The following is a 21,072-nucleotide window of genomic DNA, read 5'->3' on the forward strand; positions in this document are numbered from 1 at the left end:
AGTGCAGAGAGAAGACTAAAAATAAGAATAGGTTCAGTTTGCTCAAAACTGATCTGGGTCCTGAGAGGACACGAGCAGATCTCCCTTTTTCAGTAAAATTGTGGCAGGAGCACGCTCGCCCACAGAAATGCAATATTAACCGTGCTTGTATGTAGACGACCTTCTCAACACCAAGCCCAACGCTGCGCAATGTTTTGCATAATACAGCATTATTCTCACATGGTAAGGTGGCAAGAAACCCCCCTCTGAGCCCTATAGATGGATAAACCTCAGTTTACTCCAAGACCTCTGCAGAGATCGTGTGGCATATGCACCAGCGGGATTAATAACGAAGGATGAAGTGGGCAGGTGAAACGCGTTGCCTCGCTCTTTCATCCATGCCGGTCACAGTCCTAATTTTATTTTCCCATGTTTGCATGAAGAAAGAGATGTTACAAAACAGTGGCTTCCATTTTTCTTTCCCCCAAATGTTAGTCTCAAATGAAAGAAAAAGAAGAAATGTTTTTGCAGGGGGTTTAGGGTTGGTAGGACACGGTGCTAACAGCCCTATGTGGACACTTTTTAAAAGCTGGTCTGTGTTATTGGCCTAATGGATTGATGTGTTTTAGTCTTCAAATAAGTATTTAGAGAACAGTTTAAATATGAATAACTGAGTGATACCTTATTAAAACCAACTGGCTGAAAGAATTATAAATTCACAGCTCGTTCAAATAAGAAAGGAAAGCCCATGACATTTCCTTAAGGAGTAATGATAGTCTGCAGCGTCAATATGGCTTTGGTATATACACATTAAAATGCTCCTACACGTGAGTCTCTATTTATGGGGTAATGGCATGCAAAATTGCATCTGGATATTTAAATGAAGCATATTTCCTCTTTTATAATTGCAGCATTGGAGAGAACTAAATTAATTATTTTTTTTCCCCTCTAATTTAATATTCAGCAAACTATTTTATTTTCTCAAATATTGTAAAAAAGGATTTTCTCCCTGACTTAGACTTTGTTTGCTAAGTTTCATGGCTGCAGTATGTAAATTTTATGTCTGAATTAAAAAAACAACACTTAAAGATAGAAGTTATAATAGACACACGCTCAACTTAAACTACAGTGCTGTTATAGCCATGTGGATGTGGTACCATAATTATAGTTTAAAAAGCAATTAAGATAAAAGCCAGTACAAAGAGATCAGTCAAATATCAAGAGACTAAATTCTAAGCAAAACAAATCTCTAACTTCAAGCTAAACAAACTTTTGGTGGTCCATGTACTCAACATTTTAATATTTCTATATAGACATGCAAAAGTACAGAGGGTTTGGGCTTCAAAAATGTTCCTTTAGCAGCAAGCTGAGTTCAAAACTTCTTGAAGCTTTTCAGGAAAAAAAAAAATCATAATGGAGATCCCCAAACATTTTAAGGCCGTTAAGCTGTTAAGGGTTTCACTGCTCATGGTTGAGTCCTGGTTTTGGGTTCAAATTGCTCGTCCTCTCTCGTGTGAGACCAGGATCTGAAATTGGGCTCCTCGCTGGAAGTACATTGGGTAGTGTTGCTATGCTAGTGCTGGAAACCTTGGCAAAGATTTGGGATATTTTCTGGTGAAATAACAAGTCACTGAGAGGTGTCTGAATTACCCTCCTGCGCAGTCTGTATTGCCCCAGCGGGTTTTAGGTTTACGTAAACATAAATATAGGAATACACATGTAAACACATAGTGTGAATGTTTATATTGTATGTGTCACACAGACACATGTATGAACAGATATATTTGCACATAAATTCAATATATTCATGTAGATATGCAGTCCTGCACATACATGTATAGGAACTACATACATTTCACCCTGACATCCATTTTATTCCTTTTCTGTATTGATTTCTGTTACAAATCCATTCATATATTACAAACCCAATTAAAACATACTGTAGTAGACAATTATGACCCTACCCGATGCTTTTTGCGTCTATAACAATCCTACAAGATTTAATAGCTTGCTGGATTGCTATTAAAGGGTAGACTTTCCAACAGGAAAGTGGAGTTTTATATCCAATTCTGTAGGCAGACCAACTATAGAATTACAAAACACAAACTGACTTCTGATTTATTCAATTTTATGGGAATTTTCCATAAGAGAATACATTATGTTTTAAGTAATGTTTTGCCTTAAAACATAAGTTTTGCTGAACCAATTAAATCAACCACCTAATCTTGCACATGAAACATTAAACAAGAATGAAGTGTTTGCAATTAGCAAATAACTTTGATGTGTCTAAATACCTATCTCTATGCATCACCAATGTTGTGGGTTAAAGTCCCAGATGATGTTAGACATGCTGAATGTAAATGTTTGCTGTCTATATGTTTCCAACCAGCTGAGTCTTGGAGCAGCAACACTGCTGGGTTCAGAGAGATGGAAAACCAGATGCCAACTGCTATTACTAGGGAAGCGCGTGTTTGCATTAAAACATGGGTAAAAATAAAAGAAAGAAAGAAAAAGAAAAGGGAAGAAGGAAAGAAGGAAAGAAAGAAAGAAGGAAAGAAAGAAAGAAGGAAAGAAAGAAAGAAAGAAAGAAAGAAAGAAAGAAAGAAAGAAAGAAAGAAAGAAAGAAAGAAAGAAAGAAAGAAAGAAAGAAAGAAAGAAAGAAAAGCCCTGACATAGCATTGCACTGAAAAGGCAGGCAAAAAGCACTAAAGTTAATCCCCCTAAAGACAAAGATATTCTTTAAAACAGAAATATTATTTAAAATCTGGGCTAGAAGGTAAAACCAGAAGTATGGATAACATGATAGTCCAAAAGCAGCGTATAGTGTGGAGAACCCAACTCTGCCGACTGGGGAGCAAAGCCCCCGCCGCCTGTGCCTCCCTCCTGGGCAGCAGCGGTGTCAGGAACCTGATACTCAGAGTTTTAGAAACTTTAGAGGCATGAGAAGTTGTGTACGGAGGTGTGGCCTGGTAATTGCTCACCTTTTTTTTGTGCAAACACAAAAATACCGCCCGGGCCAGGTTGCTTGGGAGGCACCGCTGTGTGTGGGAGCAGGTGTGGATGCTGAGAGGGCCCCGGCGGGAATGCGGCGTGGGAAAGGAGCCTGCTCAGATCAGCCTGGCAGCCAAAGCACTCTCTGTTCAGAGAAATTATTTAGACCTCGCGCTCTTGGACGCTAGAACTTTCTTCTCGCCCCGTGTTTGTACAATATTCAGTACAGCGAGGTCAGGCTCCTGGCCTTTTTTTCACATTTTAAAAATTATGTAATGGTTTTGGTGAATGTAATGATTTTGCTGGTTTGCTCCAGAGAGAAACTGAGACCTTCAGAAGTTCCTCATGAGACAGCATCCCTCGTGTTTACAGCTGAGGAAAGGTCAGGCTTAAATACCCAGCCTGATTCAGGCAGCAAAAAGACACAAATCTCTGTCTCCCCAAGCATGTCGATTACCAAAGTACTTCCTTGGAGGTAGATCTCTCCCAAACCAGCCTAGAAGTGCCATTTATTTTGTATAAATAATTCAATATTCACTAGACATGAAAGATGCTTGAGGCTGTAAAGGTCAAGGAGAAACCGAGCAGGACCCATGTCTGAAGACCACCAGTGAATTATTTTGCTACCACAATGTGAGGCATTACAGTTCAATCCTTTGGGCGAAGTGAGGGGCAAATGAACTGCAAACAGGGGCTGGTATTACCTTGATGCAAGAATTAGTAACCGAACTATGTGTGCAGGGGTGGGGGAAAAAAAAAAAAAAAGTGATGTTGGAAGGACACAACCCATTTTAAGAATCTACCATCACAAAATAAATAAGCTCCCAGTTTATGTGAGTTGCACACCTTGCAATTTAATTAAAAAAAAAAAAATCAGTTATAAGGATAAGAAATATAAATGAGAAATAATTGTTTCCTCTAAATGTCAAAGATGACTGGAGTGAGTTATCTGTAGTGAGAGAACTTGTACTTTCTCCAGCACATATGGGTGATTTTCATTGAACGCTGGAAATCCAACTAAGCAAACAGGTGCAGAGATCCGCGCTTTTCCCCTGCATCTGAACTTCTTGTCATCACATCAGCAATTAATATTTTGTATCTCCCAAAGATCAGAAGGTAACTTACAAAGATGAATTAATCTGGTGTCACAGCACCTCAGAGGGGTTGATATTAGCAGGCAAGCTTTGCAAAAAGGGAAAAGGATTCCTAGAGATTGTGTGTGATATCCTGTCAGCGTGGCTGACAGCACCCTCCCAGCTGCTTCATCGCATGCATTACACGTTTAAAAATAATTTTATAGTAGAGTTAGTACAAAATACTGGTGTAATGCCTACATTTCTTTTATTTCCCCTCCAAAGTTGCCCTCAGAATTAGGTTTTGGCCATTGTACACACCGTCGGATAGTGCCCAGTAGCCCAGTGTTGTCCCTACATGGGGAAGGGGAGTGGGGGGAATAGCCATTACAGTGTGTGAACACTGTGATAATTTTCTTGATTTCAGATGTTTTGCTAATTATGATAAAAAATAAAATAATTACAAGTGGTAAAAATTAAGGTATCTGAGAGAGTATTTTGAAGGCTGGCTTATCTCCAAAAAACCCACACAGATGAGCGGTGTATAATAAGACAACTCCCACACTGTAGGTGTTTGGAGATGTTTCAAAGGTCAGGAGGCAGCCCAAATAATTCACCCCAAGGAGACTGAGGGTTGCTGCTCTCTTCCTATTTAAGATAAAAATAATTTTTCCCTTCTCATTAGTGACTTGCCTGAACGTGGTAGGATCTGGAGTGATGTGCTTTATCTATGGGGTGGCCATGAAGGTGATGACAGCTTGGATATACCTGCTCCAGCATTGCTCCTCTTCCTCATTTTATACCAGGTGAAAGAGCTACAAGAGCAGAGGTGCCATCAGACCAGAAAACCCTGTTCTGGAGTAGGATTGGGTCAGTCCTGCTGGTTTTCAGCACACGGATGAGAGTCCTATGTCCAGAGCCTGGTTCATGGACCAGACATGGCACCGACATGAGGTGCTTGGAGTTGCACCCCAGCTCAGTGGCAGGCAATGTGTGAGTAGTTATGCATCTCCCACTACCCCGTTGCTCCCATGTTCCATCACACCCTGGCCTCAGCCTGCTCCCCAAGAGGGTCAAAAGTTTCTAGGGCAATCTGCCAGACGGATGATGCAATGGCATAACCTGTGCTTCTCAGGGAAGCAGGCTGAAATGGCAAGAATAGGTATGGAATATGATGCCTCATTAGCTAACATCAAAAATTCCTCTGAAATAATCATTTTTAACTCATTGCCAATTAAATTAAATTCATATATGCCTGTAGTAACATTTGGGTCTCCAGAAAGAATCAGTGTTCAATTAAAAGAGAAGCCAAACACCATTAAAATAGAAATGTACAGTAAGTGCGGTTGAATTCCACCTGTTCATTCCAGATGTTTGCAGTGATTCACACATCTAAAGGCTCAGTAAATAGAGCTAATGATGGTTCAGAATATCTTAATACCAGTAGCTGCATCACTTAAAAACACAGCTGCTTAAACAGGGTTAGAAGGCATGCTGCTAAAAACTCTGTAGGGATAACACTGCCCTTGTAGCATACTACAGCTTGAATTTGCTTGGGGATCCAAGACTCTATCAGTTCTCTGGGGATCTGCCTTGGATTCCTGGTTTAGCAAAGGAAGGAATCTGTGGATTAATAAGAACAGAAAATGGAGCACAAAAAGAAAGATGGCTCCTATGAATGCGAAGCACAGCCCTCCTAAATATATGCTGGGAAGCCAAATATCATCTGGCACTATCTGTGTTTGCTGCTTTTTATGCCATGGGCAAGTATTGCTCCCCACATATATGTCCATGCAAGGGCAGCTTCTCTTACAGCATGTTCACATTTATGCATGGGGAAACTAAATTTCTCCTGTTTTATAGCCACTCTGACTTTAAATTCTCTGGGTAATTTATGTATTACCAACATTTCTCATTACTACGCTTGCACATTTCCTTAACAGGGCAGCACTGCAGAGCTGGGCATCCAAGGAACACACTTTTCCTTGTATGGGAATGGTTCACAATGGTAAAAGATGATGCTCTGAGCTGCCAACAAATTAGGGCTTGTGGAAATCTTCTGCAATTAAAGGAAAACAATTCAAAGAAGCTCTTTTCCCAGCCTGGGAACCAATGAAGTTGGGATTCCTACAGGTTGGTGCCCCACGTCCCCAGTCCCGTCCCCACATACATTTGGTGCTGAAGTTTCCTTTTGTGTTCCCCACAAGTTCAACATGGACATTCCCAATTGGCAAATTGCACAACATTTATAGGAATTGATTATCTCTGAGATCTTGTGTCCTTCCATCAGTTTGGTTGAAACTGGGCCACGGATTTTAAAACTGCAGGTCTTGGAGGGAGAAACTGTGGGTCGCTATTGTTTTTGGAAATGGGACTTGTACCGGGGGTCAGAGATGAGTTTTGATGACCCACCAGGAGATATCATTTCCAGGGCAAAGGAGTCTCCACTTAAAAGCCTTGTCCATTCTTCAGACTTTGAGGACCAGTTGTACAGTGGTAAACTAGCCAGTTTATCACATTTCTGCTGGGCCTATTAATACCTTCAGGAGTCTAATTTCATAGTGCAAACCCAGAACTGTTCCTACCCCAGATACACCCAATGTCCTCTGGTAATCAAAGGGCATTCCAGGCATACAAACATTTTGTGGTCCACAGTTCCTGACTTAATGCATATAGATCATCCCTTGAAATATATCTGAGAAAAACTAACCCCAAGATGGCAGCAATCTCAAGGGTCATTGTAACAATAACCACAAACTCTTCTTTACAGTAACTCCCTCCGTTTGTAGTGGAAGGATCTCAATGCTTAAAGCCAGAGGACACCATGATGTAGGGTCAGAGGGATTTCATGAGGCCGCCTCATCCATCTCCTGCCTTAAGGCAGGATTAGGGCTAGCTAACTATTCCTGACACATCTTTGTCTAACCTGCCCTTAAAAGCCACCCACAAGGTCCTTGGACACAGTTCAGTGGTCCTGCTAACTCAGCACTGTTAATGAAAAATGAGAATATGACAGTGGGAAAGTACAAACTGTAGCTGCTCCTCTCTGTAAGGACACTGAAAATACATTCATCACTGCCTTGGGAAGAAAAATCATTATTTTCTCATCACGATTTCTTGTGTGCTCCTAGTCACATTCCCGTGGGGACAAGCTGGAGCTGGCCACAAAGCTCTGTGCTGGGTGGCACTTGGTGGGAGCTGCTGGGAATACACTGGGCACAGCATAGCTGGCAGCCTGGGAAGTGGGAAAGCTGCTCCAGCCAAGGAGGAGGGTTGTGTCCCCTTCCCTTCCACTGCCTCCATTCCCCCGCCTGCACAGTGTTTCTGCAGGCTGTGCACAGGGACCAGGATTTGGGCATTAATTAATAGGATTATTTCTTATGAATTCCTTCTTCCCTTTTCCATAGGATGTTTTATGAGAGCGGTAGGTTTGACTTCCCTTCAGTAAAACTCCAGGGCTCTGTTTGCACGGCTAGGGATTTGATAGTAGCTATTGCTACCCCATCAATACCGTCCTATACAGGGCACATTCTCAAATTAGGGAAAACACAGGACAGCATCTTTCCATTCCTCTCAGCTCGCAAATGGAGATGCCCCCATTATTATAACACATCTCCCACACATTGAGAATGCCCTCACGTATTCGATATTCCCTGGGGAAAGCAAGATGGAATCCCAGCATCTCATCTGGAAGGTGGTGGCTTGTGTGTTCTAAATTTCCCTCTCAAGCAGGATTTTCAAAAAAACCCAAGGTTTGAAAACATCAGTTGTGTAGAGAAGGAGCAGCTCAAGCCAAGGAGGCACTGAGTACTTTTGCTGCTGCTCTCGTCTCAGAATCCCTTTTCTTCATTATTGTAATACAGCCTTTCATGTGATTTCTCTATGTAACTGATAATGTTCTTGAGCTTGCATTTCACAGGAAAGGTTATTTTTGAAAAGAATAAAGAAAATCCTTATCAACCTACACGCTTGTTGTAGGAATGCCAACTCTCTTATAAGTGCAGGCCCATCCATTCCTTTATTTTGATGTAAAAAAAAAAAAAAATCTCCTGGCCTGCAACTACAACATGTAAGAGGCATTGCAAGCAGAACTTGATCTCATCTCACTCTGAAGACAGCAGGACCTTTCTCCCCCTGAATAAATCCCAAACAAACCCCCCTCCTGCACCTAGCTTTACTGGCAGCTTCAGCAAGAAGAGATAAACTTCAGCCTATGTTTCCTTTCCAAGCTTAGTTGTTCAACACTTTTTTTTCCCCCATACCTGCTTCGATCCCCTGCAAGAAGCAATTATCCAGATGATATTGTGTCTGGGGATAACTGAATATCCCTCCTGATACAACGCAGTGATATCACGGCAACTTCTGCAGGTCTCAACGGATTTCATACAGTGTGCCTCAAAAAAAGGGCCCTCCTCCAAAGGGGTCTTTCAATCTGTCCACCATTATAAACACATCTTGTAAAAATGAAAGAGGGAATGCCAAAAAACTCGTGCCTAGAAAGCTCAGTTCCTTGTCCAGGAGCATTTTGACCAATTGTTAAGCTCTAAGGAAGGTAAAGTGTTCAGTTACTCTGAGTGTTCACAAACGTCTGGGGGTCCCTGTCCTTTATGAGCATTGGAAGATGGAGAAGGGGACCACAGCTCCCAGATATTAATTCTGAACAGATGCCTCCTGCCTACAAAATCACTTCTCTGGGACAAATGAGCTTCCACACAGAAAGTGTTTTAAATAACTGAAGAAAGCTTGCCTCTATTTTCTTATGTTCTCAGAAAATACATCATCAGATTAATCTCAAGGTCGGGGCAGGGGTGCCAAGTGTGGTACGGTGAGGACTGTTACCAGAAACTTCACGTAGCAAAGTCTACCCTGGAGGAAGCTGGAAAGAATGCAAAAGGGGGCTGGGGGGTGGCCGTGGCTTCCTGCTATGGAGATGTGCTGTCAACCCATAGCAAAGGTAACACGGCAAGTGGGAGAAATACAAAACCTGCTGAAGGGACCAGGCATAGATTTTTCTGTAATTAGCAGCTGATGCCCATTGATTTTTGAAATAGCAACTCTTTAAAATAAAACAGGTTCCACAGTGGTCACAGTGGCCCAGAGAAATGCGCCTTAGCTCCCGGGTCTGCTTCAGTCACAGATAACAGTGACACCACCACGGCGTTTAGCAGCATTGACATGTGCATGCAATGGAGCGGGGACTGCATCTAAAACCCCTTTCTACTTCCGACCAATTTGTGTAAATAAACGCAAACATTTCTAAGGCTTGATTGACTGAAGTCAGTGAGAAGGTCTCTGCTGACTCCACTGGGCTCCAGATAAGGTTCTTCAGTTCAGTAGCTTCCAAAATGCATCTGCTTTCCTGATTTAGTGCTGTTTGATGCAGGTCAAAAGCAAATGAGCCTTAATTAGCTTCAAACTGAGTTCCCATGTTTACAACATACTGGTTTGTATTTCTGTACTTAATTCAGGTATATACATTGTCAGCCATCTGTGAACTCTGTCTTCTCTTAAAACACCCACTTGTCTCCCGGCCTCTCACTAGCTACAACACCGTATTTTTTAATTCTTGCATAATCAAAGGTACACTAAAAATAGAGGAAATTCTTGTGTATCAGGACAAAAAAAATGCACACAACTTCTTTGCTCACTGATGCAACCAAAACACCCAGGAGTTATTATAATGTGCATTCCCTTGACAGAGACTTTTATTTCATGCAAATTACTATGATTAAGATTCGAATACTTTTTTTCCATTTTCGCACATTACTTAATCAATGTGAAGTACTGTGTAAAAATTGCATCTCTTCATAACAGTGATTTTGACCAAGTCAAGTGTTGCTGCTAGAATCCTAATCCAGACTTGTGATTCAATTATCATTTAGAGACTTTCTAAATTCAAATTAAGTTTACAAAAAAAAAAAAAAAAAAGTTAAATCATTTGTAGGTTTTATCAAAATAGCTTCCTGTTGCAAGGGAATGTAAAACATGCTGGATTCTTTCTGTTTCATTTACTTCTTTAACTTAACGTGAAAAATATACAGTGCTGCATGGAATCTGAGCATTAAAATGTATACCTTGGGACACTTCTCGCTCGTATTGCATTGTTTATGTTTTATAGGCAGCCACCCTGAGAGCTTACGAGAATATTTAAGCTCCAGATGTGGGCATCTGATTAAAGCAATCACATTACCACAACTTCATGTGTTACTGTTCATCAGCTGAGTCCCAGAAACTCACTGCTATCTCATAACCCAAAGTAGGTGTCTGCTTCAGCCCTCAGAGCTACAATAACCTCAAATAACAAGTAAAACCCATGTCTGTTAAAACCCTCCCTCCTCTTGGTGAGCTACTTTAAAATTTGGATGGGATATGCATGTACATGGTGCAAGTCGCCCATGAACTGCTATAACCTCATGGCTTCCACTTGTAGGCCCATGTAGTCAGGTTAGCTATTTCAATCATGGGGTTTTGGGGGATCAACTCAATGTGGGCTGCTCATGGGTGTGAAGGTCAGCAGTAACTATGACGTCGGTCTGGCCTCTTAACGTACTTACATAATCTGGCACTGAAATTCCTTCCTCAAAGCCAGAGATGCTGGTAACAAATATTCTTTGGGAAAAAAAAAAATCCCAGCTACTCAACATAAAGAATCCAATCAGTGGAGAAGCTGCTACATCCCTTGGCCTTGGAGATAACACAATATATTCTGGAGAGCATTAGCCTCGAATTTATAAAGTAAACCCTCTGGATTTCAGAGACTAGCTAGAAAATTACATTTTCATTAATTTTTAGACTAATTATTCTCTGACAGCCACCTAGAAAGGTTACCTGGTCTCTTAAATCTGGTATGCATCTAGTATGCTAGCAATATTCCTTCCTTTTCATTCCTCACAGGACAGAAATTAGACATTGTCATTCCATATTATTTGCGACATGTTGACATTATAATTTAAAAGGATGCAGCAGTTCTGAACAGCTGGAGAGTAATCCTGAACAATCCTTGACAGTTTCCTTTGGAGGATGAATGCCCCTCCCTGGAGAACTGCAGAGTCTCCTATTTTAAACTAACAGCTAATTTTAGACAGTTTGCCCTCTTAGAAATGCACGCCACAGAGACTTCTCTACATAGTGAACAGCAGTGACCAGAGATAAGCACCCACACAGAAAAAGAGAGAGCTCTAAAATAGATTTTTCCTCTTGTAAGAGACATGACTTGTTTGTCGTATTGCCTGATGGAGCCAAAGGGAGACTCTCACTGCTGGCGCTCTCTGAGACAGCCCTCCCTCGTGCTGTGCTGAGCTGAAAGCTTCTCGGATGCTGCACACACTTGGGGACTGCTGTGGTTTACTTCTCCTCAGAGACTTGGGGGAATTAGTTTAAGCAGAGGGGATTTTTTTTTTTTTTTCCCCTCCACCCAACAGGTTGAGTGCACTGTGCTTGAAACGTCTTGCTCTGGGAAGGGAGCAGGAAACCAGCAGCAGCAGGGTCATGCATCACCTCTGTCTCTCAGAGGTCTTGGGTGCAATGACATTGAGTGATGGGGGCATGAGCCAGCAAACACCTGGTGGAAGACGGAAATCAACTTCATATGGCTTCGCCTTGTGGGCTGTTGAGAGAAGAGTGAGACCTGAGGCATCTCCTCCAGCCATCTTGGCAGGAGGAGGGGAAGCTGCTGTGCCCCAGAACAGAGCCCCACCTCTCCTGCCCTTCTGCAGCCATGGTCTAGCCTTGAGGACAGGTTCAAACACTCCCTACCAATGAGTAGTTGTGTCTTTAACCAGAAATGCCTTGATTTTTTTTTTTTTTACTTTTTTTTTTCCCCAAAAAACAGTCCTGACTTGACATCACCATGCTCCTGGGACATCCCAGGCAAAGGTACACTGTTTGCAGATCACCCATCAGGCAGGTGACCCATTTGCCAAGGTCTGTGGGGTGATTTGGGTTCAGGTTAAGGGTAGACAAAACCTGCTGAAATTATTATAGCTTTATTGTGTGTCATGTGGTCTGAACAGAAGCAGATCTGGCTTGCAGGAGTCATTGCAAGGACAAGCAAGAAGCACAGGAGAAGTGATTCTCTGTGGTCACAGGAGCTGGAGGCACTGCCAACACAGAAGGGGAGCTCTCCTGAAAAGCTGGTTCCTGCTCCGCAGCTCTTGTCTCTCCTGGGTACAAGAGTAAGAGCAAAGAAGGGCTGAAGGGACAAACCCTTTTGTGCCATGTTCTGAGCAAAAGCCCCCCGTGTTCAAAGAGGTGCAAAGCTGGGTCAGGCCTGAATTGTGTTCATCCACATTTATTCCTAGATTTGTAGCAGACACTAGTGTAGTCAATCTGGTCACTGACGATTGACTCCTTGCTTCGCTGGGACTGCTGAAAGGCTCCGCACTGGCTCTGGTGGGGCTTTGGTCCAGCCTTTAATCTGTACAAGGTTTTTTCTATGCTGCACATCTCCTCTGGGGAACTGTCTGCCTTTTCTGAACAGGAACTGCAGCTGGCTGCAGAATAAAGATGTCTGTAGTTGGACTACGATGGATACTGTGCCCTGTGAAGTCAAGGGGAAACTCATCACTGGTTTCAAGGACAACAGCTTGAGGTCCCTTCTTCAGCTGTCATTCAGAAGTTTGCCTCATGGTTCCTACCAGTTATATATTTCTGTCAAACAAGGGTAGTGCTCGGAAGAGAAAATCTGACAGAAGAAAACAAGGAAGAGTTCCTGGTTCTTATTTCTCTAATTAAATACTACTCCCCTCACCTCTCAAAGCTCTAATCTTGGCGTAATACTTTTCGAGAAGGGAATACTTCCCTTGCAGAATTTAGAGTAGGAAGGTTAAAAATCCAGGTTTTGGACTGAGGTGATTTAAAAAACAATTTCACTGTATTTATTGTGTAGTTGTAGGGCTGATAAGCCAGGCAAAAGAAAAACCTGTGGGTGTAAAGTGACTAAGCGGACTGATATAAGATCTGCATTGGGAGGACTTGGTCACAAGAGTAATGCTGTTCCTGTGGAGCATTTGCAGGCTCCAGCCCTCAGTATAGCACATGGAGTAGCTGAACAGGTAATACTCAGTGTTGTGCCTTGGGGCCTGCAGGGATGGGAGATGAAGCTGTTCGAACACTTGTCTGTGTGCAGGCACTCGAGTGAACATATAAAATGTGTGTGCCAGAGCTGAAGGGCTTCCGTCACTCAGGTGTCTGCACCTGATAAAAAGCCAGGACAAGTGTTGTGGGAGTGTGGGAGTCTGAAGAGGAGAAGCCAAGACTCAATCACTTTCCCTGAATGATTCATTGCTCTAAAAACTAGAATTTGAACTGTATTTTTCACTGAGGACCAGGTGCCCCTAGCTAAGAGAGCACCCCAAGAGCAATTCCCCTGCATGTGGGAATGAAAGAGGCAGTTAAAGCAAAGTAATTTTCCTAGGTTCTTCCAAACTGGTTCTCAAGCAGTTGCTAGAAATGTGAGCTCAGCCAGTTATCTGTCCAGACAGAATAAAATTAAATACAATAAAATGGCTTAACAGAGTTTTTAAATCCTGATATCCCTATTGATTTTCCATGGAAAGCAGACAGTGGTGAATAGTAACAGTGCAATACTTACTGGCTGGTTTTCTTCTGCTGGGATGCAGAATGTATCTAAACAAGCCTAGTTTGACTAGAAATTGTCCTCTGGAGCACAAGTCACCCCTACGCATCGTGGTCCCTCAGATCAGCTCACTACCCAGTACCCTCTCCATCATGGCTCTGAGTATGGAGTTAAGGCAAGTCTCTTTAACAACCTGTGATGTGATCCAGGATCCATGGTGGAAAACCATGGCCAAGACAAGGGTTGGGTGAGTCTTGCAAACTCTGCTTTTTGAATGAGGTTGAGATCCTCTCCTAATCACACAGGTCTTTGCAAAACGCTCCTTGGGCAGACTGATGGGGAGAAATCAAGGGCATTGGGTGAAAGAAGGGCTGGTGGAAATGTAAGAAAACTCCTGTTTGAGAGCTCCTGAACCATGACACCCACTGAGCTTGTCCAGGAGATCTCCCGGGACCTCATTCGACCCTCTCATCCTGTGACTGGAGGCCTCCTGGAGCCAGTGGACCCTGATGGTGATTAGCAGAGCAGACTGATGATGTGAGGCCTGTTCCTGCTGCATCTAAAGGCCCCAGATAGCTTTCTCCAAACCAAAGCTGGTACTATTTGGGAAGAAAAAATCTATCTCTGCCTATGTCAAAGCCTTAAGTCTTCCCCAGGGATGGAGCTGTCTTTCTCTGTGGAAGTGCATCCTAACATGCCTTTGAAAGTTGAAGTCCTCTCCTGACTTGCTTCGCCCACTGGCAACAGGAGCCATCCCTTCCAGGATAGAAAGAAAAACAGAAAAACCCTCCATATTTTCTTTCCCCCTCTCACGTTTTCAATTAAAATAGATCTGTGCAAGCTATACTGAATGCTCTGCAAATCTCTTTGCATGGTTAAAGTTGATTAATTGGGGTCGGAAGTGAAAATTAAAAAAATGGCAGCAGCTAACAAAATACAAATAACTTCTCTTGGGCCTTGCGGATGATGGAGCACAAACCGAGATGCCTGAGCTGGTTCTGCCTTGAGGAGGACTGCCTCCTTCACCTTGGGTTAGACACTCAAGAGCAGAGCTGGGTTTTGGGGGGAGGAGGTGGGCCTCAAAATGATATGTATATAATCCTCAAGATAATCAATTTCTTACAGATGCTTTGTAAACTTTCTTGTTCAAGAGCGCAAGCCATAGTACTTTGTAAATCCCTAGGGGTTGTACTTGATATCCATTTGTTATTTCCTAATGCTATTCAATCTTTTTTTCCCCCTGTTTTTTTGAAGCTTGCAGCAATAAGCCTGAGACTTACGTCGGCAGTTGCCACTGCTTCTGCCATTCTGCAGTGAACTTTGTGTGCGTTTTCATATTCCTTTTCTTACACTCCTGATAAAAGCATTATCAGGGAAATTCAAAAGCAAGCAGAAAACTGGCATAGCTAATTTAGGCTAATTAGTATGGCAGAAGCTGAGTCTTGTACTTCAGAGGTTCCCATGCCCTCCCATGTCTCCACCTGATCGCCTTGTCCAGCAGCAAACCCAGGAGGCAGCTCCAATTATATCATAACCTCTTCAAACACCAAGCCACTCAAGCTAATTTTATCCTATTAAACAGACTGAAGGATTCAGAAGAAAGGTTCTCCCCCAAAAGCTTCAATTACCAGTGTCCCTGATTACCATCTTTACAATCCTATATGCTACAGTTAAATACTTTTTTGCTTAGTGTTGCTTTCTTGATTTAGATGAAAAGCGAGTATTAAGAGCATGTCTTTTCAACTCAAGCAAGTGACATTCATAAAAAAAAAAAAAAAAAAAAAAAAAAAAGGAACCTCTCTTGTTATTAGCGTGTTTAATCAAAGTCAAGTTTAGAACCGTTCAAAGACAATGTAATTGGGGAAATGTAAACATCGCCTCGCATCCGGTGGCATTTAAAGCAGCCACAGGTAACTGCCAGTAACAGCAGTGATGGCCAAAAGTATTAGATCTAGAGGAAAAAATATATAAAGGAAACAGCAGGATCTCCTGAAGCAAGGAAATGTCGAATGGTGTTTGAATTTAATCTAATGTCACTAATCAGCAATAAAGACAGAAAATAGCCTCTAAGGTACTGAGCTGGTTCATCCTTCCTTGCACCAATATGTGGTAGATATTGGCCTTGAGCACGCAGTCACGCCTGGCCAAACGCACTCACCTTGGATCACAGATGTTTCAGGGCTTAGGGCAGCTCGCAACCTTTCCTTCCTGTGCCCCCATCTTGATGGTGGCCTCGAGCCTTCACTCTCCATCCCCATGATGCTCCTTCTCTGATGGCCATGCCCACGGGAGGCGGGAGCTCACTGGAGAGACACCTTGTCAGCTTCTTGGCCAGTGCCTCCTGCAAGGGGGATGCAATCTTGGCTGATGACTCCAGGTGCTGCTATAATTCAAATAATAATTGTAGGATCCAGGCTATTATTGTTAACAGAAAGGGAAATGGAAAGAACATATGTCATCTGAACATCAAATTAACCCTTTCCTGTACACTGAACCCGGGAGAAGTCCAGGCAACGACAGTAACTGTTAAGACAGCATTTATACGGGAACAACACAAGGATATCGATCACCTGGGAAATTCAGTAGCAGAAGTCATAGAAAAACCACCTCTCACCTTTTTTAAAGGGAACTTGTTCTTCACCTTCCCCAGGTAGAGTAATTTTGCTTATTCCTCTTCTTCCACAGTCAGTAACTTTTTCAAACATGCTTACGACTTAATATTCTTGTTTTCTTTCTGTGTCATCCCAACTTCTTAGCTCCCAGTCCATCAGGAACTGGAGGTATTCGGCGGTCGGATTTCACCTGATCTACTCATCCTTGCAGCTGAAAGAAAATGAACATTTTTATTTCTCTCTAGAAACAAACAAAGAAACAAACATACAAACAAACAAACAATTTCTATCATTTAACAGAAATTGAATGAGTTTCACCCAATTGCCCGCTCTTGGACCATATGGAAGTGCTATTGTCTGCAGACAATGATTCTCATGCAAATGAAACAACAGCCAAACAAGAATCCTCCCTATCTCTGTTTGGGCCAATTTTCTTAACGTTTCAGCAAAGCTTAATCTGTTGGCAGAAGTGTTTAGGCCCATTAACAGCTAAAGTCACAGAGTCCACAACTCACCCTGCTGACAGTAAACAAGGAATTTGAGGAATGGCCTTTAAACAATGGCTAAGCCACAAACCATTTTGTCATCAAATGCTGTGAAAGGCATATAGGCAGATGATTTTCTTCCTTGGGTTACAGCGATTTGAAAGAACCGCTTCCCTCCCCTGAATCCCCAGCACCCTCCAGGCTTGGGTTACAGCTGTTTTATTTGCCTTTCCAGCCCTACAGCTGTGGGATGGGTTATGCAGGTGTGCTCCCGACAAATGAGTCATTCCAGGGCTTCATATTATTTATTTGTATTGACCGTCTTGGAGGCCAGGGCCCCCCTCTGCTGAGCACTGCCCAAACACAGGACAACACGATGCTCTGTGCCCCGTAGGGCAGATTTGTGGATTTAATTTTGTTTGGGGAATACCGTACCCAGGTCCTTCCCTAACTGTCGTGGACAAAAAGAGAAAATTTACCATGGAGGGGAGAAATAAATGGTAATTGCTAAATAAAATAAATTGCTAAATGAAACCGACAAAGCTTGCATCATGCCAGCAGGACTGGAATGGAGGGGGGTATGTGTGTGGATGCTGGGGCTACTCGCTGCGATGTATTTCTCGGTTAAAGGGTCGACCAGGCAGTGCCAGAAGAAGTCCCTTTGCACCCCACTGCCTGAATAGCACCCACATTTATTACCTTCTTTCTGGGGAAAAGAAGCACAGCCAGAGTGATGGCAGATGGCTGCAACCCAAAAGAGGATGTGAACAACATCTTACCTGGAGTTGTCTGGAAAAATACAACTCTGAAAACTCATGGTGTCAATGCCAATGCCATGCTAACACCAACGCCATGCCAACACCATTTGCCTCCCCTGTGCTTTCCCCAAGCTGAGTTAGAGTGTGAATCTAGCACAGAACTGAAGAGCAACATGTTACAGACCCTGCCATGGGTCCTTCCCATGGTGGAGGACAAGAGAAGGTGCCACACTACCATCTCCCACCCAAATTGTCCTCGTCTGCTCTCTTGCCAGAAAGCAGTGGAGAAACCAGAAGCAACAGCAAGGACTGAGTCTCAAAATAATCCCCTTCACACCTGGCCCAAAGATCATCAAAGACAACATCAGTGCTAGTACCGAAGGCTCATTCCCAGATAAACCAAGAGTGCTAAACTGGGTTTCTGATGCAGTGTGAGATATCTTTTTCTCTACTGGTTCCCCCCAGGAGAAACGAAAGAACAGGAAGATGAAGACAGGACTGAGGAGCAGAGCAGGTAATGAAATGCTCTTTGGCTGCAGATATCCCATACTTTGACTTGTTCAAGCGGCATCCAAATGATGTTGCATCCATCAGTGCCAGGGAGCATCCCCATCAGCATTATCAGGGAATGTCAGAGAAGGAAAGAAAAGAGAGACGGAACGGGAGAGAGCCGGCAGTGCCAGCAACGCAGTGCTAGGCACCAGGCGGCAGTCAGCGGCACGGCAGCACTCGTCATCGTGCCACAGCTCCGGACTGTTCACATTTCACTTCTCCACCTCTGACATTCATTGCCATTAAGGGCAGATAAAAACATGAGATTATTTTAGTATGGTGACATCTGGGCAACAGTCTGGCAGTTCTCTTCCCCAACTTTGGTTCAAAGTTTTCAGCCAAAACATGTTTTCCCCAGTAAATTATTTCTGTAGCAGCCAAGATTCTGGGTTTTGTTGGAATATAAATGAAATGAAACAAAAATTTAAAAAATAGATTTTTTTTTTTAAAAAAAAAAAACAAACGTAAAATAAGAAGGCTTGTGGCCAATTTTTTTTTCCCTTTGAGGTACTATTTTTTTAAATAAATGCCACAGTGTTTCATGGCAATTTTTAAAAATGAAAACTGGTATCAGTCACTCTATGAAACGGTATTATTCCTCCATGCCAAACTTGTTTCATTTATATCCTTGGACCACCATGGTTACAGGGACACTGTTACTAACTGCTAATTAAATGTGGGAGGAAAAAAAAGGTTTTGAGGCATTTTTACAGATGAAAATTGGGAACAACTCTGGTGATGCCAGTGTCAAGCTATAGGGGTGCGATCCAAAATTAATTTTTCCATAGATCCTTCCATACATTTCTCAGGAACATGATGCCACATACCCACACCCATGTGACGAGATGGCTGTTGGGTGCAGTGTTGGCTGGTGGCACACACGAATACATGTCCCACCTCCTGGTGTGGTGTCACTGTCCCAACCTGCAGCCCTTCATACAAGAATTTAACTACAATTCCAGCTTTTTCGTGACTTCACATTCAAGCTGATGTGAACACATGGAGAGGCAGGATGTGAATTAGACGAATGAGAGTTGGAAGCACAAGGAAAGGATGAAAACTAAGAATTAGCATGAGGCAGGCACCTTTATCAGCAGTACTAGGACCACAGTGAGGTATTTTACCTGAACAGTGTGACAGCAGCACTCCATGAAGGCCACCCTTTGTTGGACTGAAAACACTTTTCCCTAGTGTTAACATACTAAAGGCTCCTTGTAATTCCCAAAATACCAACCAGAAACACCCTTTGGAAACAAAGTAGAGTTAATGCAGCAAACAAGCCTTTCAACCTACATGACAGCATCAAGGGGGATCAAATAAAATTTTAAAAAGAAACAAGCCATAAAAGTCAGATCATACTCTTTTCTTTCCTTTTTATTTATTTTTTTTTTCTTTTTCCCCATTTCTGACAGACCTGAATGTTTCTTGGAAGAGTTTCCCCTAAAATAAGTAAACAAATTGCTGTGTCAACCCCACAGCAGAACTCTGCCTATATATATATATATATATATATGTGTGTGTGTGTGTGTGTATGTGTGTATGTGCATAAATATATATGTACACACTTACATACACAAATAAAACACATACAGTAAATCAGTTTGCAAGACATGATCCTGCAAGATGCTGATCAGGAAGCCCTGATAGGGAGGGGGTTCCAGGGTACCTGCAGGACTGTGGTGGGAGAGAAATCCCCAGTGCCTGGCTGGCCAAAATGAGGAGGCACAGCTGTCACATCTGGCTGAGCAAGATGGGGCAAGTGGGGGGCCGGACAGGCTGCTGTGTGGCACCTGATGTGAGGTGCACTTGGAGCCTGAGCATCCAGCTAAAATTTTAGCTGGTTTTAGAGAAAAGTCCGGTGAAATTGGAAGAAACTTTTTGCTTTGCGTGCTGCTGTCTGTCGGGTGTGTGTTTTTAAGGATGGGGCCATCATTAGTCATGCACAGTGGTTATGTAGAGAGAAGCAGGTGCTGCAGGTATTTGTAGGTTACTGTTTTCAGGGTGTGCAGCAGTTTTCAGCCTCCTCCTGAAATGGTGCCTCTCAGTGTGACCGGCACACTTGTAGTTTTGCATCCTAAGAGGAGGAAGGGCTTATTTTAATGAGTGGGGATTTCTGCCTTCTCACCTCTTCGCTTTGATTAGAGAGGAGGTGAAAAGAGAAACCTGATTAAAACGTATTAATTTAAGTACTTGGATGGGAGATATTGAATTACAAAACTTAAAATTATTAGAATTATCAGAGATGGACAGACAAGGAAAGTTTGACTTACATAATGCACGTAAGGACACATCAGCTAATTTGGAATTTTTCACTCCCATTTTAGAATGTCAAAAGATTTCATAGTTTTCCTTTTTGAGGTACAAACTAAAGCTGGATATTTTGCTGATAAAATATTTCTTCTTTTGAGCTTTATCACAAGTGAAAACGATCTCGGCGTTCTCATCCTAGTCCCAGTTAATCAGAACTTGCAATCAGAGATATCACGTAGTATTTCTGCCTGCAAGTGAAGCCAGAGTTAATATCCCAGCGTGGCACTTTTGATGGGCAGATGGACCCTGGATCCATAAGCGAGCGGGCATGGCTCTGCTGCAAAGTGAGATACAGGCTTGAAACGGGCTTCTTTGGGTAAAGGGTGGCATCCCAAACACAAGGCTTCCAGCCTTGCCAAATTCTCTGCAGGGTGTTAGGAGCTTCTCTTTAGTTGCCTAAAACCAGCCACTGAAACTTTGCAAGCACATACATTCACCTCGAATGTCGACATGGCATGAATCAAGCAATGAAAGTTAATCGGCATCATTAAATCTGTCAAACCAGCAGGTTATTAAAATTACCACTATTCACTCCGAAAATGGGAATAAAAAAAATTATGCTCCAGCTTTCTGAGCCTGTTTGTCTTGTTTTCCCACACTGCTTATGAATTACTACAGTATATTACAATGTCCTCTATCCATCTTCATTAGCATTGTGAACAAATTGTATTGGGCTGTAATGCAACTTTTTTTTTTTTTTTGGTATTGTACAAACATATATGATGTACAGAAAAT

General features: G+C 42.6%; 1 long non-coding RNA gene across 1 annotated transcript in view; it reads left to right on the top strand.

Annotated features, from left to right (window-relative positions):
• LOC113480789 overlaps window positions 1-21,072 on the top strand; it is an 84,912-nt gene that overhangs the window by 56,665 nt on the left and 7,175 nt on the right. The window lies entirely within an intron of this gene.

This window comes from Athene cunicularia, assembly GCF_003259725.1.
Source record: "Athene cunicularia isolate RWA chromosome 5 unlocalized genomic scaffold, athCun1 chr5_part1, whole genome shotgun sequence".
NCBI classification, from domain to species: Eukaryota; Metazoa; Chordata; class Aves; order Strigiformes; family Strigidae; genus Athene; species Athene cunicularia.